The sequence below is a fragment of the Girardinichthys multiradiatus genome, chromosome 7 (assembly GCF_021462225.1).
Source record: "Girardinichthys multiradiatus isolate DD_20200921_A chromosome 7, DD_fGirMul_XY1, whole genome shotgun sequence".
In the NCBI taxonomy this organism is placed as follows: domain Eukaryota; kingdom Metazoa; phylum Chordata; class Actinopteri; order Cyprinodontiformes; family Goodeidae; genus Girardinichthys; species Girardinichthys multiradiatus.
The window spans coordinates 35,189,562-35,206,649 of NC_061800.1; positions in this window are offsets into that span (position 1 = coordinate 35,189,562).

The following is a 17,088-nucleotide window of genomic DNA, read 5'->3' on the forward strand; positions in this document are numbered from 1 at the left end:
AGTTCAACTGAGAGGTTAGGTTTGGGCAGAGAGAAGTAGTTTAGAGTGAAATAATCTAAACGTTTTTTGTTTTATGACATTTGGTTTTGTTTGTGTTTAAAACTCAGCCATTTTAGTACTAGCAGATTATCTGCTCAGCACATGAGCTCAGTTTATGTGTTCTGTGTTTGTGTTTTTTTTTAAGTTAAGACAAACTTTATTAAAGGGGTGATTTTAAACACAGAAGATGGACCACAACACGATGTCCACGCTTATGCATTTTAACCCTTTTATTAATGGTATTTTAAAGGTATGTGTTTGATTTGGATGATAAGCTATAAGCTTCTTTTGTTAGCTTTAACCGCTAACAGCAAAGAACACGTGCTTGCCTGCTAAAGATCATTTATCCAAAAAGGTTGTTAGTTTTCAGTCTAGGAAATAATATTTCCCTAAATATTATTTTACTAAACTTGATAACTAATTAACACAATTAAGCCCATTTCTCAAAGCTTTGGTTTTATGCAAAATAATATTTCTTTAAATATTATTTTAATAAATAAAGGCAGCTAATTAAACACTGTTGAGAATTGGTCATCCAGAAGGTTGGTTTTATTCAGCAAATCATTATTAAAATATTATTTTATTAAAATAATATTTTACCTGATCTTGCATTGTGAATGGTTGTCTAAAGGTATACGAATTATTGCCTAAGTTAGTTCCAAGACTAATTTGACTTCAATTCCAGATTCTTCAAGATAATCCTTGGTTCTCAAACATAAATAACATTGCATGGTAATGTTGTATCACTCTTTTGGTCATGGTTTAACCATCTTTAATCAACTTGTTTATATTGTACATAGCCCAGGAGTCTTCGTTATTTTTTAATTCAGCTTGGTAGTTTAGTTAGATTGTTTTAGCATAGTAAAGACTTTGTTGATTGAAATATGTTTGACTTTGAGTTGACTTATTTTTGTTAATAAATTCTTGTATTTTAAGAAATTGTGTGAATTCATTCCATGTGTGTGCAGAGTTTTGCTGTTCAATAATGTCAGAGCTTGGCTCATCCCTTTCGATTTTGTCCTAATACCACCACCTTATTAGGCTGGTATTCACAGGACAACCCTTAACAGATCGAAATATTATTTAATAAATATTAAAATATTAAATATATTCATATTCATAATTACAACAGACTTAACCTGGGGTTATTTACTCTTTATTTACTGAATAGATGTCAGATTTAAAGAGCTTCCTCTAACTGGTAAAATGCAATCCAAAAAAAGTGTTTCTGATGGATTACCGGTTGGTTTTCATTGACCAATCTCATTTAGTCACATCTATTTGCAGCACTCTGAAACTGCTCTAATTCCACTAATGCTATTCAGGCCAGTTTTCAGACAGTGACAGATGATGCTGAATAGCTAAAATCAGAGTGGTTCCCCAAGCTATTGGTAAATGTAGCATAACTGTAGCTGGAGAGCAATGGATACCTTTTCATATAATGGCCATGACATGCTATACTTCTGAATCATTCATCTCAAAAGAAAACACATTGAAATTAAAAGGCTTTTTGCTGACGTTGAGGCAGGCTTCTCTGTTTAAAAAAAAAAAAGAATAGAAAAGTAATTATTTTTTGTAGGCAAAACATTTTTAGGACTGGAATTTCACAGTTCCACAGACGTTTACAGGTTTAAAGACAATTTACACTAAATAAATTTATTTATTTTATAATAATTGGACATAATTGTAAATATGTACCCATACAGCTGTTGAGCAGCTAAATATTATGTAATACAGCCCCTATAGACTAATAATAATACTAATACTGTCGCTAATACTTTTCATGAGAAAACAATAATGGTATTCAATAGTTTTAGAAACTTTAGAAGATTTTTAATATTTTACCAGCAGTAGTTTTAAAACATTACTTCTAAAGAGTTATTGGTGACACTCATTTGGTTTCCATGCCATGACTGGCAATTCAGTTCTGTTTAATTCAATTTAGTTTATTTATACAAAACAAATATTGTCTCAAGGCACTTTGTAAAACAAGCAGATTCAATTTATATGCAGAAACACATAGTCAATTCTATCCAACCATATAGATATTGTCACGGTGGGGTTTTGGGGTGGACCGAAGCGCAGGCAAGAGCTTGGCAGCAGCATTTCAAGCAGTCTTCAGTTTTATTCACAGGAAGCTAAACGTAACAAAACTCACTGCATGTACAAGCATGAAATAGTCCAAAACTTACGAGTATCACTGCAGGAACGTAGCAAAGGCTGAACTTAATCAGGGGGTGTGATCGGGTGTGAAATGAGGAACCAGCAAAAGACAATGAAAACAAAACCAACTAATATACAGAGCGAGAACAAAGGCAGGTAGTCAGGGAACTTTCACCCTCTTCACGACATTCTCACACTACTCTCCAATTTTGCATTATTTGCTGTTATTTCAGTTTTTAACCTTGTTCTCTCTTTTCTCTTCCTAGAAGCTACACCTGGCCTGGCTCTGTGTCTACCTGTGACACCTTTCTGGAGAGGGGAATTGTCCGAGCTTCTGCTGGCAACAACGTAATGCTCACCCTCTACCGATGATCCACATGGCCCTGTCTTTTAGTGTTTAACCCTTTCTCTCTCGTAGACATGGCTATTGACTGAGCTTAACTGTAACTAACTGTATGTGCTCTCTTTCAGACTCTAACCTTGAAAACTGGCTCAGTTTATCTGTTCTTTCTTTCTAGGTGAAAAGACTAAAGGAGCTACATCCGCTAACATTTACTTTTCCTTCCCATAGAAAGTACTCCTGGATCAGTGCTTCTGTGTTCTTTTTGTGTCTCTGCTCTGTTCTCTCAAACCCCCAGTCGGTCGTGGCAGATGGCCGCTCACACTGAGCCTGGTTCTGCTGGAGGTTTCTTCCTGTTAAAAGGTAGTTTTTCCTCTCCACTGTCGCTACATGCATGCTCAGTATGAGAGATTGCTGCAAAGTCAATGCCAGTCAGTGTCTACTGTCTCTACATGCTCATCCGGGAGGAGTGAATGCTGCAAGTCACTGACTGGATGCAATCTGCTGGGTTTCCTTAGATAGAAAAACATTTTATTCAATTTGAATAAATAACTAACTCTGACTGCACTGTTCAATGGTTAGGATTAATTGGAATGTATGTACCTGACTGTTGTGAAGTGCCTTGAGACAACATGTGTTGTGAATTGGCGCTATATATATAAAACGGAATTGAATTGAATGTGACAAGGAGGCAAGAAGGCAGAGGGAACAGGTGAAAACAATACATAGATTAAAACATGACGAGGGACTAATAAACAATACCAAAACAAAGCTATATACAAATAACCAAATGAAGCATGAGAGTAAAGAATAATCATGAACCGAGAAACTAGAGGGAACATAAGAAACACCATAACCTAAGAACGAACAAGGAACCCATAAAGCAAACCAGATTACAGAGTAACGAAACCTAACACCACACAGGCTGAACTGACAGGAAGGGAAGCAGAGAACACAAGGACTAGGATGTAAACAAACAAAATGTAAACAATAAGTAAACACAACCTAACCAGAGGACTGGAGAAATAAGATAAACAGTGCACAATAATAATCATAATAATAATAATAGCAATCATGACAACAAAGAGAAAACCATACTAAGTCATAACTAAGAAAGATAACACTAACTAAAGGAGCTATGAACGAGGAGGGAGAGAAACACAACCTAACACTCAAAATAACTGAGGAGAAAACAAAACAAAGCCAACACAGAGTCCAAAAGGTGACACACCCTGACAGATATTTTCAAATTCAGCTGAAACATTCCAAGTTCATTCTGCCAATTGGTTAAACTACAGAAATGTCAGCCAACTCCTTTGATTCACTCACTTTGGAGCAATTCCTCCTTGTAAACGAACATGTGGTGACAGTGGACAGTTGATTGCATTGAGATGTTAGCTTTGAAGCAATCCCTCATGTTGAGCATGCATTTGGTGACAGTAGAAAGGAAATACTAGCTTCTGACAGGAAGAAACCTCCAGTGGAACCTGTCTCAGTGTGATGTAACATCTGCCGCAATGGACTGGGAACTGTCCGTGTTTTGTGCAAACAGAAATATTTACAAACATCCAAATTTGTCTATCTTGTAACCAACGGAAAAGTGTAGGAGTTGTCTTTCAGCTAGTTTGCCAGAGGTGTACAGCAGCAGGGGACGGAATGGAGAGTACTCCATTACTGTATCCCTCATACAGTAATTACAAGATTGAGCCTGTTTACGTAAAAGGAGGCAACAACAGTTAGTACACACACCAGTTAACTTATGGGGATTCCCATTTCAGTTGGATATTTTAACTATTGTCCCTCATGACTTAAAATGAAAAGCAATTGGACAGGTGTAGGTGTAGGCATGAGAGTAGATGTAACCTTTAGGCCATTGGGATTTGACCTAAAGGATAATGATTGTTTGCAGCATGATATCTTTAAAAGTTTTATTGTTAACGTAAATAATGATTAAAATTTGCAAATGACCAAAGAACCATTATCAAATTGCTGAGTATAGCATAACAAATTTTTACTATCTACAGCAAATGCTGAGTGTGTGCAATAAAACACAAACTGTGCGTGTGTGTGTGTGTGTGTGTGTGTGTGTGTGTGTGTGCTGGAGAGCAATGCTAAGATGGTTCCTGGCCAGCACTTCCATTAGCTCTGATTAGAACTAAGTAATGTAGATTAAATTCATTCAATGAAGGTTGGGAGTCTTCCTCCTAACCCCTCCCACACATGCACAGAGCAACAGGCAAATGGGTACTGGCCGCAGCGCCACCGAACTGGAGATGAAGGACAAGAAGCAAAGAAGAGGAAAGAGAAGATGGCGAAAAAGCAAACATGAGAGGAGGACAGAGTGAGCATCGGCAGTGTTTCAGTAGCACTTTCCAAGCAGCTGTCTCTGGTGAATCCAGATGCCTCATGTCTCTCTGAGGTGTCAGCCACTGCACTATATCTCCACTGCCACTTACAAAATTAGCATTGACCAGCTGCATGCATCCATGATTGTGTGATTGCATGAGCATGTTAGTGTTAGTGTATTGCCCTATAGTTTTAAAAGAACCCTGCATGAAACAAGGCTGACATTTTAGAGCTGCTTTACCAGGCTGAGTGAATATGTACATTAAATATCAGGGTGACTGTGAAACAGAGTAATGTACAGCCTCCTGACACTGATAAATAGCATTCCCAGTAATGGCCTCAGTGTGATTGAAATTCTTTAATTCTGCAAGCTTGGGCTACAGTATGGCTTCAATGTTCTGAGTGAAAACTTAAACCTGCATACACATGATCAAAGGGAGGGAAACACCTGCCAACTCTGAGCTTTGGAGGTTGAATTAACAGAAAATAAAGCTTTGCTCCTTCCCAGCCAGAGATTTTGCAACAAAACAATAACTATGTTGAAATGAAAAAACAAACAATGCCATGCTAAATTATTCACCGTTGTATCTTTTGTCACATCAAAAACTTTGTTGTATTTTTGGGGGGGATTATATGATGGACCAACACATAATTGTTAAGTGGAGGGAAACGGATACACGATTTTTAACGCAAATAATTATGTGAAAAATTTGGATTTGTATTTAGCCCACCAGCAATCTGATCCCCTTAAACAAAATACAGTGCAACCACTTGCCATACTCTTTCTTCTGATGAAAGAGTATGTTACATCTGGAAACCTACCAAAAGAGTATTATCAACCTAACTGATAGGCTGGACAAAGACAGTCTTAATCAGTGCAGCAGCCATGAGCCTCATGGACACTGCAGGGATCCAAAGCTCACCTTGTATTTGCTGTAATTGAAAGAAATCCTTTTTTTTCACTTTGTCACAAACCATGTTGGGAACATGGGAAGAAATCATTAGGAAGAAGATAATCTGTTCAGATGACACCAACATTTAACTGGCCTTCGTGCAAAATTGCATGCATCTCTCACTGAACACATTTCCATGGTTAAGCAAGGTGGGGACATAATGGTGTGCAGATGCTTTATTTTGACAGAGACATGGAAGCTGGTCAGAGTTCAGCTGGATGTGGCTAACTACATAGCAATTCTGGAGGAAAACCTGTTAGAGGCTGCAAAAGACTTGAAGCTTCCAGCAGGGTATTGACCCTAAACCTACGGTCAGAGATACAATGAAATGGTATAGTTCAAACCATATTCATGTGCTAGAAATTCAAAGTCAAATTAAACTTGCCTAAGATTTACCTTCCTACACGTAAGTTTTTTTGTCACAGCTTTGACTGACCCCCCCCCTGCTCAGAGTAATGTATACCTACGAGATTCCAACATTGTTAATAGGGGAAACAAATCAGTGAATGCAGCATTTGATCAGGATCCTGAATACTGCAGGCACGCTGCACAGAAGGTTCATTCATGGGGACAGGAATGAGGAAGAGAGGAGGATGGCTGCAATCAAAGCTCAGCACCAGTGTTTTTTGCGAAGGGTGCAGGTTTCGTCCATCCTCCTTGATGAAATGCTTTTCTCATGCTGAGACACCACACTATTTATAAAGCAACATAGACAGCCCACAGGCACGGAAGAGAGAATGGCTACTCCTTCGACACTTTTTTCTTAAACAGTCTTTTCAGCAATGTTCCAGCAGAAGTCAAACAAGGCATGCACTCACTGTAAAATAATGGTACACCATATTTCAGTTGCAGGATTTTGTCGTGATGTATTAAACAATAAAGAAGCCAAATAGTAATGTCAGAAAAACCGAGAACATCCCATGATTCAATTGCTTGTAGCAACACCTTTAGTAGCTTTAACAGTGTGACTTTTGCAGTCTCACTCAGTCTTGTAGAGGACATGCCCCAATGTTTCAAAACACCTCTTTAACCAGGTTAAATTCTAGACTTCGACTAGGCCATTGAAACACCTGGATTCTTTTTTTTATATATTCTATTGGAAATGTGTGTTATATTTGGGATCATTAAAATGTTGCATGACCAAATTTCAGCCATGTTTAAGTTGTTGAACAGGTGATGTCATATTTGTTTCTGGATAACTTTGGTGCATAGGAGAAGTCATGGATGACACAATGAATGCAAGGTGCCCAGGTCCTGTGGCGGTGGCTGTGAAACAAGCCCAAATCATCAGCCCTCCACTACTATGTTTGATAGTTGGTATGGGATGGCTATGCTGACATGCTGTGTCGGCCACTCCATGATCAGGTCATTGCTGATGTATTTCCACCTTCATATGCTATAAATGGCAAAGAGTCTTCTTTTACATTGCTTATACATCGTTCATGGGAGACCTCAAAGGCCAACTATGTGGTGCATTTATCAAATCAGAAGCTTAACTGACAGTATGCAGCTCTGGAATCATACATTATATACTAGGATCTTCAAGACCATCAGTGGAGGAATTTCGGCCTGGTCTTCTTTGCAGAGGTGTTTTAATCCAGCCACATTGGAGGGTTTTCAAGCATGAACGGCCTGGGTAATGTCACACCACAGCATCTTGACTAGATAAGTCCAGACTTTGACTAGGCCACACCAAAGTAGTTGTTTTATTTTTGTTGAGCCTTTCAAAGTTGGACATGCTGGTGTGCTTTGGATCACTGTCCTGCTGCACAACTGAAGTGTGCTTGAGCTTAAGCTCAAAAACTGATGGCTGGGCTTTTGCATTCATATTTTATGCGACAAAGTAGAATTAATGGTTTCATTAATTATGGAAAGTCTATAGTTGGACTGGTCCTGAAGCAACAAAGCACCCACATACCATCACCCCAACACTAATAATGTTTGACTGTCTGTATGATGATATTTTTCTAAAATCATGTCTTAGTTTTATGCCAGATATAATCAGACGCAGGCCCAGCCTCAGGACTCTCTCATGGATGCCACTTTTGCCCAGTCTCTTTCTTACTGTTGACAGTGACCTTAGTGGCCCAAGAGAGGCATGAGGTGGCTAGATGTTGCTATTGGTTATTTTGTGACCTCCTGGATAAGTAATCAGTGCAATCCTGCTGTAATTTTGGTAACCTGGGAAATCATGAGGTTCTCCACTGTTCCATGTTTTCTCAGTTTGTAAATAATAGCTCTCACTGTGGTACACCGCCTTAGAAATGGCTTTGAAACCCTTTGCAGATGGGAAAATGTAAGTGACTTAAGTTTTCTTTAGATTTCTTTAGATCTAGACTAGATGTGTTGCATTTCGAGAAGTTTTAGCCTACTTCATTTTATCGCAAAGGTTCTATTTAAGTGATTTCTTGCTCTCTAGTAGTAATTTGGCTTGAGTGTAGCAAATTATATTGATCAAAGTAACAATACAGAAGAAATCTGTCTGTTAAAAACGGCCTGTATTCTTCTTGTTTTCATAGAAGTGTTCATACCTGCTGATAATGAATTAATCAAGTACATTTTTTGCAACACATAGCTGCTTACTTTTTTTACAAGGGTGTACTTAGTTTACAGAAAAATACACACACCCACCACACACATACAGCTGTTTTTGATGTTGGCTTCAATCTTTATTTTCATAAATAATTACATGGTCGAATTTGTTGTGTGTTTCTGCTCACTTGGGGTTAAATTTATATAATTTTAGAGCAGATGCTTATTATTATGTCCTGACATGTGAAACCTTAAATCTGAAAGAGTTAAAGAAGGTGTATTTTCTGTACTTTTTACATTGAAGGTAGCAAATGATGAATAAGTGAAGGTTCAAGCTCAACTAACATGTTTACAAAAACATCTGATTTACCCATAATTATCGACATTTTATGACTTTTGGTATAAAATCAGGACAATCTGAGAGTAAGATCATAGGAGAAATCAAAGGTCACCTATGTGGTGTGTTTATCAGATCAGAGGCCTAGCTGACAGTATGCAGCCCTGAAATCATAAATAATATACTAGCATCCTCAAAACCACCAGTCCACAGACAAACACTCACATACAAGGCATAAAAACAAATACAACTAATGTTTTATCTTTTATGGCTTTGCCACTTCTCCAAAGCAAACAGAAGCACAAATTCAACTGTTAGCATCTTGATGGTGTTAGTTCCCTCTGATTTATTTTTAATATACGTTTCTCTTGGTACGCTATTTACAAAAATCAATTGGGTTCATTTCACATTTCAAAAAATCATTGTGATCATTTTGTCCAGACAATAACTGACGCCACACGAAAAATGTGAGATAGAAACTAATTTGAAATGTGCGATTTTTACTGAAATGATTGGTAATTGAATTGACAAGAATTAATTATTAGCTTGATCTTTAAACAATGATTATAACAACCATTGTATTTATCAATATTTTTTTATATTTAATATTAACAAGTGCTGCAAATACATAAGCATAAAAGCAGTAAACATTCAACCAAATGGATTCTTGTGTGAGGACTCCTAAAAAAGCAAATAAATCTTGCTCTTTCACAGTTTGTGTTTGATTAACATTACACAACCACTGACAGAGTAGCTGTAATTGGGAAACTGACACTCAGACTTAACTATTAACCTTAACATATAAACACATTATTAACAGCAGCTCAGAACATAATGACGCATTCTGTCATCTTTCAGGAGTAAAAGCTAGTCATTTATTAGAGACCGCTCGCTCACAGCATCTGCAGTGAAAAGAACAATCAGAGAGGTTCAGTTTCCACATTAATATATTAAAATGTCAACGTTATATGTTAGAATGTCAACCCTATTAATGGCGTTGCCAGTCTGCACAGGTAAAATGTCAGGGAGGAAACAAATTCAGGACACAATGAATGAAGTAAAGGGGTGTAAATGCAGAGTAAAAGGAGCATTATTATCAGAGTAACTGAAATGCAAATCAATTTCAGAAGTAGGTAGACCAAATAAAGATATACTTCTGATAATATTAACCTGTATAAATACTAAAATCACAGAAATGTTAGAAACTGGACAAAAGCGTTATTCATGTTTGAGGTCAGTATTGTGACTTGCAACCTATAAATACAATCTGTACAACTCTGTAATATATTCTGAATTCAGTATCAATCATGAGTAAATTTTAAATAAGATATTAGTCCCAAAATCAATACTAAAGGATTTAGAGAGACAAATAATAAAGGATTTTCTGAGACAAATAATCAACAACTGTCTTTCTGGTCTCCTGCCGGCCCCCCGCTGAGAGACTTCAATCACACCACAGGAGTCCCTGACACAACAACTCGTCTTTGCTTCCACCAAAGTCACCTTTCCCTGATTGGCTTGTAGAACACGTACAGAAGTGTGGATTCAAAGAAAGAGAACAAATTTGTTTTTAACCTTTAGTTCTGTGCATGTACAAATTTTAATAATGTGGATGATCTTCAGTCAACAACTTTTAAAACATGCTTTTATTAGAAGAGTAATTAAAAATGAAAGATTTTGGTTGTTATATTGTTACAGTAGTTACTCTATTTTAATGCGAAAGATTTCCACTCTTGTGACGCAGTAAGCGCTGGTGTATTTGTTTTAATGTATGATGTTACCTAAATGGCTGCATGGTGGTGCAGTTGGTAGCACTGTTGCCTTGCAGCAAGAAGGTCCTGGGTTCGATTCCCGGCCGGGGGTCTTTCCGCATGGAATTTGCATGTTCTCCCCGTGCATGTGTGGGTTCTCACCAGGTACTCTGGCTTCCTCCCACAGTCCAAAGACATGCCTGTTAGGTTAGGTTAATTGGTCACTCTAAATTGCCCTTAGGTGTATGAATGAGTGTGTGCATGGTTGTTTGTGTGTTGCCCTGTGATGGACTGGCAACCTGTCCAGGGTGTACCCTGCCTCTCACCCATAGACTGCTGGAGATAGGCACCAGCTCCCCTGTGACCCACTATGGAATAAGTGGTAGAAAATGACTGATTGACTGTTACCTAAATGATTTAACTCTGCAAAATCCTTGGGCTTTAAATTTTTCATTTGAACCAAATGCAATTTGCACAGTTTAAAACAAACAATAATACACTCATAAAGTTGAATGTCATTTTCTTATTTAATTTTCTTTTCTTCTCAAATATTTTATGATGGGACTAGACAAAGACTGAGCTATTTGTCCACAGTGAAAATATGTATTATTGTGACTTTCAAGCTGAATCTTTTAAATTAGAGAATACTGTAAGAATGTCAAGCATGGTGATGGCAGCATCTTACTGCGAGGGTTTTATTACCAGTGGTCTTTGATGTATTTCATAACAGCTCCTCCTTCATCTTCAGTATCAGCCTTATCCTCTCCTTTGTCACCTTCAGCAGAACCAGCCTCGTCACACTATTGATCACCATCTTCACTCTCCTCTTCTTCTTCACCTATGTTGTCTTCAGGGTCTTCACCTCTGTCATGTTCAAAGCCTTCACTTCCATTGTCTCCAGAGTCAACACATACATCAGAATGGTTGTCATCTCCATCATATCCAGCAGCTATTCCTCTTCTCAGAGCCCTGGCCTGTCTTTAAGTCTTTAAAACCCCATCCAGTATACGAGTTTTCAGAGCCCCAATTCTGACCTTAATCAACACCTGTCTTTCTATCAGTTCCAGTGTTTCCAGAGGAGATTGAAGAGGACCAACAAGCTCTCCCAGTGACTGTTTCCATTTTTCCTGGGGGGGTTGAAGTCAACTACATAATTTTGACACTGTCCCTTAGTTCTCCAAGGAAGGTTGAGGTAAACCCACCTCATCCAATGACCTTTCTCGGGTTTTCTAAGGAGGCTGAGGTCGGGTTGCTTCATTCAGCAAAATTTCTAAAGTTTTCTGAGGAGGTCAAGGTTTACCTGCCTCTCTCAATGTTCTCTGATGTGGTTGAGGATGAGCCAGCTCTGTCAGAGACTGTTTCCAAGCCTTTTGAGGCAGATTTCCTGGATTCTTGGGGAATCTGAGAAAAGTACTCGGTGTGGGGTTTTGTTGATTGCTGATTCTTTCGACTTGGCCTCTGGTCTTCAGTTTGGTGTTGATCTTTGTAATTACAGTCATTCCACCCTCAAAAGCAGACAAATCAAATACATATTTAAAAATCCCAAATTAATCCCAAATTAATATGACATGTGATTGCTGTATGTAAACGTATGGCCAGAACTGTATGGTTAGGATGACAATAACAACAATAAAGATTAAGTAGCAGGTTTCCTTAGTGTTGTTGAGTGTTGGTTGAATGTGTATGTCTAACCTGTGGCTACAGACATAAATTTTGACTATCTTTGCTCATCATCCATAAAAATGACAAATTAAATTAAAGCTGCAAGCAGCATTGGGCGGCCCTCGCAGCTCAGCACCGCTCGGCCTATGTAGTGACCACGGGAGCTTGGCAACTCCTACTCCACGCCACCGATGATCCCGCTGCTCAGTTCCGCACGTCACCACTAGGCGGTAATGTGAGCAGGCTTTCATACAATCTTCAGTCAAGCCAAGTTCTGCTCTGGCGAGAAGAATTAAAAATTTGGCCGAAATCTGACCTTCCTGATGAAATCTGCACTCACTTGTTTGTTTGTGGGCGGGGCAAGAGTGATGTCATCAATTGTCTATGCCAACATGTTCAGCATTGATCCACAATGATGCATACCAAATTTGAGGTGGACCCAAAGATGTATGAGGGAGATGGAGCAATTAAAGTGTGATAGGGGGCACCGTTAATCCAAATTTCAATGTAATCTAATAGAGCTGTTTGGGGGTTGACAAAGATCAACCATTTTCAGTTTGGAGTAAATCGGATCATACATGTGTAATTTAGAGCCAAACGTAAGGCCATGGCATGACGTCAGACTTCGCCTGGCTCCGCCCCTTCAACATGCTCAAAAAGTCACAATTTTGATAACTTTAGATCCCCCATCACTTCTGAGAAAACTGACCAAATTTCAAGCTGATCGATCAAAATCTGTAGGAGGAGTTCGATCAAATACAAAGGCTATAAAGGGCAAAAATGGGGTCAAAATGTAAACTTCAGTCCAAGATGGCTGACTCCCTGTTTGCTGTAGGACGTGGGTGCAAGAGAGTTTTAGGTAGTTCTCGATAAGTTCTATATATCTACCAAATTTCATAACTATACGACAAAGTAAGGTCAAAGCAGAGGCTGTTTTGAAAATTTTGATGGGGGCACTGTTGAGTCATTTTTATTGCAACTTTCGCAAAACCCACAAAACACGTAATTTTAAACCAGGACTGATGCGTGTGGAAATTTTGCTGACTTTTTAAGTATGTTAAAGCCTCAAAAAAGGCAATTTCGGATGAATAATAATAAACATTTGAATTACAATAGTCCTAGCTGCTCGCATCATGTGTAAGATACGTTTGTCACGATTAAAGAAAGAGAGATTAGGTCAGAGACAGTAGGAGCGAAGGATGAATGTATCTTGGTCTTTGTGTTGGTTTGAAATGTGGTTGTTGTTAAAACTAAACTAACAGCAGAAAGCGACCAAGATAGAAATATAGAAAGGCAGGAGAATGAAAGGGCGTCAGTTGCTCCTCCTGATGGACCCAGCCAGGCCATTCATTACTCCCCGAACGCCAGCCAGTGTCAGTTATATTACTGCAAAGCTGTCCCTGACTGACGGCCATGAGTGGGGGGAGAAAAATGGCAGCAAGATACTGCTGGATGCCCTGGGAGAAAACAAGGGAGGGACTGTTGATGGATGGGTGTGTTTGACCCATGCGGGTTTCTTCCAGATGAGACAGCGAGCCAGCTGAGCCTTTGGCCCTCTGCTCGAAGCATGCCAGCCATGTCAGCATAAGAGGCATCAAGCTTAGTTGCCCCAGTCGGCGCCTCCTTCACTTGTGTCAAAACAGACGCTTTCCATATTCAACAGATAAAACTCAATGTGGTGAGAATACAGAAGCTTCACTGAGTTTATGACAGCCCTGATGTCAGGGTGAGGGCAAATATCCTTCCCTTTCTGTAACATCCCCATGGCTGCAGGAAACAGCACTGGACAGATTTTCTTAAACATGGCCTCAGATATACAACGGCATAAATACAACCTTGAAAAATATTTTGGCCTTTTTGTCATTGTCTTATTTCTCTCATTTTACCAGTGTGCATGCTCCTTATTTTCCTCCTGACATACTTTATGTCCGTGACTATGACAACTAATTGGATTTCCCATGCCGTTCAGATAGAGCATAATGTTCAATGTAATGGCACAAATGAAACAAATTACAGTGCCTTGCAAAAGCATTCATACCTTTATTCAACTCTGTTCCACATTTTTCACATTGCAACCCCACATTTTCATGCACAGGGCAGCGAAAAACTATTTGGATTTTATACATTTGTCTTTTTGGTCCAATAACATATTTTGGGTCATAACTATTTTTTTTCATTAATTTATCTTCTACAGGTCCTTCTCAAAATATTAGCATATTGTGATAAAGTTCATTATTTTCCATAATGTCATAATGAAGATTTAACATTCATATATTTTAGATTCATTGCACACTAACTGAAATATTTCAGGTCTTTTATTGTCTTAATACGGATGATTTTGGCATACAGCTCATGAAAACCCAAAATTCCTATCTCACAAAATTAGCATATTTCATCCGACCAATAAAAGAAAAGTGTTTTTAATACAAAAAACGTCAACCTTCAAATAATCATGTACAGTTATGCACTCAATACTTGGTCGGGAAACCTTTTGCAGAAATGACTGCTTCAATGCGGCGTGGCATGGAGGCAATCAGCCTGTGGCACTGCTGAGGTCTTATGGAGGCCCAGGATGCTTCGATAGCGGCCTTTAGCTCATCCAGAGTGTTGGGTCTTGAGTCTCTCAACGTTCTCTTCACAATATCCCACAGATTCTCTATGGGGTTCAGGTCAGGAGAGTTGGCAGGCCAATTGAGCACAGTGATACCATGGTCAGTAAACCATTTACCAGTGGTTTTGGCACTGTGAGCAGGTGCCAGGTCGTGCTGAAAAATGAAATCTTCATCTCCATAAAGCTTTTCAGCAGATGGAAGCATGAAGTGCTCCAAAATCTCCTGATAGCTAACTGCATTGACCCTGCCCTTGATAAAACACAGTGGACCAACACCAGCAGCTGACACGGCACCCCAGACCATCACTGACTGTGGGTACTTGACACTGGACTTCTGGCATTTTGGCATTTCCTTCTCCCCAGTCTTCCTCCAGACTCTGGCACCTTGATTTCCGAATGACATGCAGAATTTTCTTTCATCCGAAATAAGTTCTTTGGACCACTGAGCAACAGTCCAATGCTGCTTCTCTGTAGCCCAGGTCAGGTGCTTCTGCCGCTGTTTCTGGTTCAAAAGTGGCTTGACCTGGGGAATGCGGCACCTGTAGCCCATTTCCTGCACACGCCTGTGCACGGTGGCTCTGGATGTTTTTACTCCAGACTCAGTCCACTGCTTCCGCAGGTCCCCCAAGGTCTGGAATCGGCCCTTCTCCACAATCTTCCTCAGGGTCCGGTCACCTCTTCTCGTTGTGCAGCGTTTTCTGCCACACTTTTTCCTTCCCACAGACTTCCCACTGAGGTGCCTTGATACAGCACTCTGGGAACAGCCTATTCGTTCAGGAATTTCTTTCTGTGTCTTGCCCTCTTGCTTGAGGGTGTCAATAGTGGCCTTCTGGACAGCAGTCAGGTCGGCAGTCTTACCCATGATTGGGGTTTTGAGTGATGAACCAGGCTGGGAGTTTTAAAGGCCTCAGGAATCTTTTGCAGGTGTTTAGAGTTAACTCGTTGATTCAGATGATTAGGTTCATAGCTCGTTTAGAGACCCTTTTAATGATATGCTAATTTTGTGAGACAGGAATTTTGGGTTTTCATGAGCTGTATGCCAAAATAATCTGTATTAAGACAATGAAAGACCTGAAATATTTCAGTTAGTGTGCAATGAATCTAAAATATATGAATGTTAAATTTTCATCATGACATTATGGAAAATAATGAACTTTATCACAATATGCTAATATTTTGAGAAGGACCTGTATATCACTTAGTCCATAGTGGGGAGCTGGTGCCTATCTCCAGCAGTCTACGGGCGAGAGGCAGGATACACCCTGGACAGGTCATTCACACCTCAGGGCAATTTAGAGAGACCAATTAACCTAACAATCATGTTTTTGGTCTGTGGGAGAAAACTGGAGTCCTTGAAGAGAACCCACACATGCATGAAGAGAACATACAAACTCCATGCAGAAAGACCCCACCCAGGAGTGGAACCTAGGACCTTCTTGCTGCAAGGCAACAGTGCTACCAATTGTGCCACCATGCAGCCCTTTTTATCTCAGACAAACATGAAATATACAATACATTTTTTAAATGGAAATATACTTATTAGCAGAAAAAAGCTCTCCAAACCAGGTTGCTCTTATATGTAAAGTAATTGACCCTAAGCTCAATAACCGGTGGTACCTCTCTTGGCAGCAACAACTGTCATCAAACATTTGCAATAACTAATGATCACTCTTTTATCGTTTGAGCCCTTAATGGTACATGTAAGGCCACGCCACTGCATCTTAACTGGAAATACGTATGCTTTATTATAACTATATATATATGGCATTATATAGTAAACAAAAGGTGTGAAATAACTAAACATTTTTATATTTTAGATTCTTTCAAATAGTCACCCTTTGCTTTGATGACTGCTTTGCTCTCTCAGAATTCTCTCCATGAGCTTTATGAGGTGGCCACCTGAAATGGTTTTCCAAACAGTTTTGAAGGAACTTCCCAGAGGTTCATTGAGAGACAACCAAAGGTTAATATTTCAGTCATCACAGCAAAGGGCGACTACTTTAAGAAATATAAAATAAAAGTATATATAAGTTCTTTTACAATTTTTTGTTTGCTACATAATTCCATACGTGTTCATTCACTGTTTTGATGTCTTCAGTGAGAATCTATGTACAATGTAAATAGTCGTAAACATTAAGAAAAACCATTAAATGAGAAAGTGGTTCTAAAACGTTTGATCTGTAGTGTATACGTACATGCCAATTTGTTGATGGACCCACTGTTGCCAGCAATCGCAACTTTAGCTATTTTATAAACATCTTCAGCAAGGTTTAGGAGTGTGTTCATAGTTAGATGAGAATTACATCTCCCGCTCTAATTCATCCCAAAGGTGTTCAAGAAGGTTGAGGTCAGGA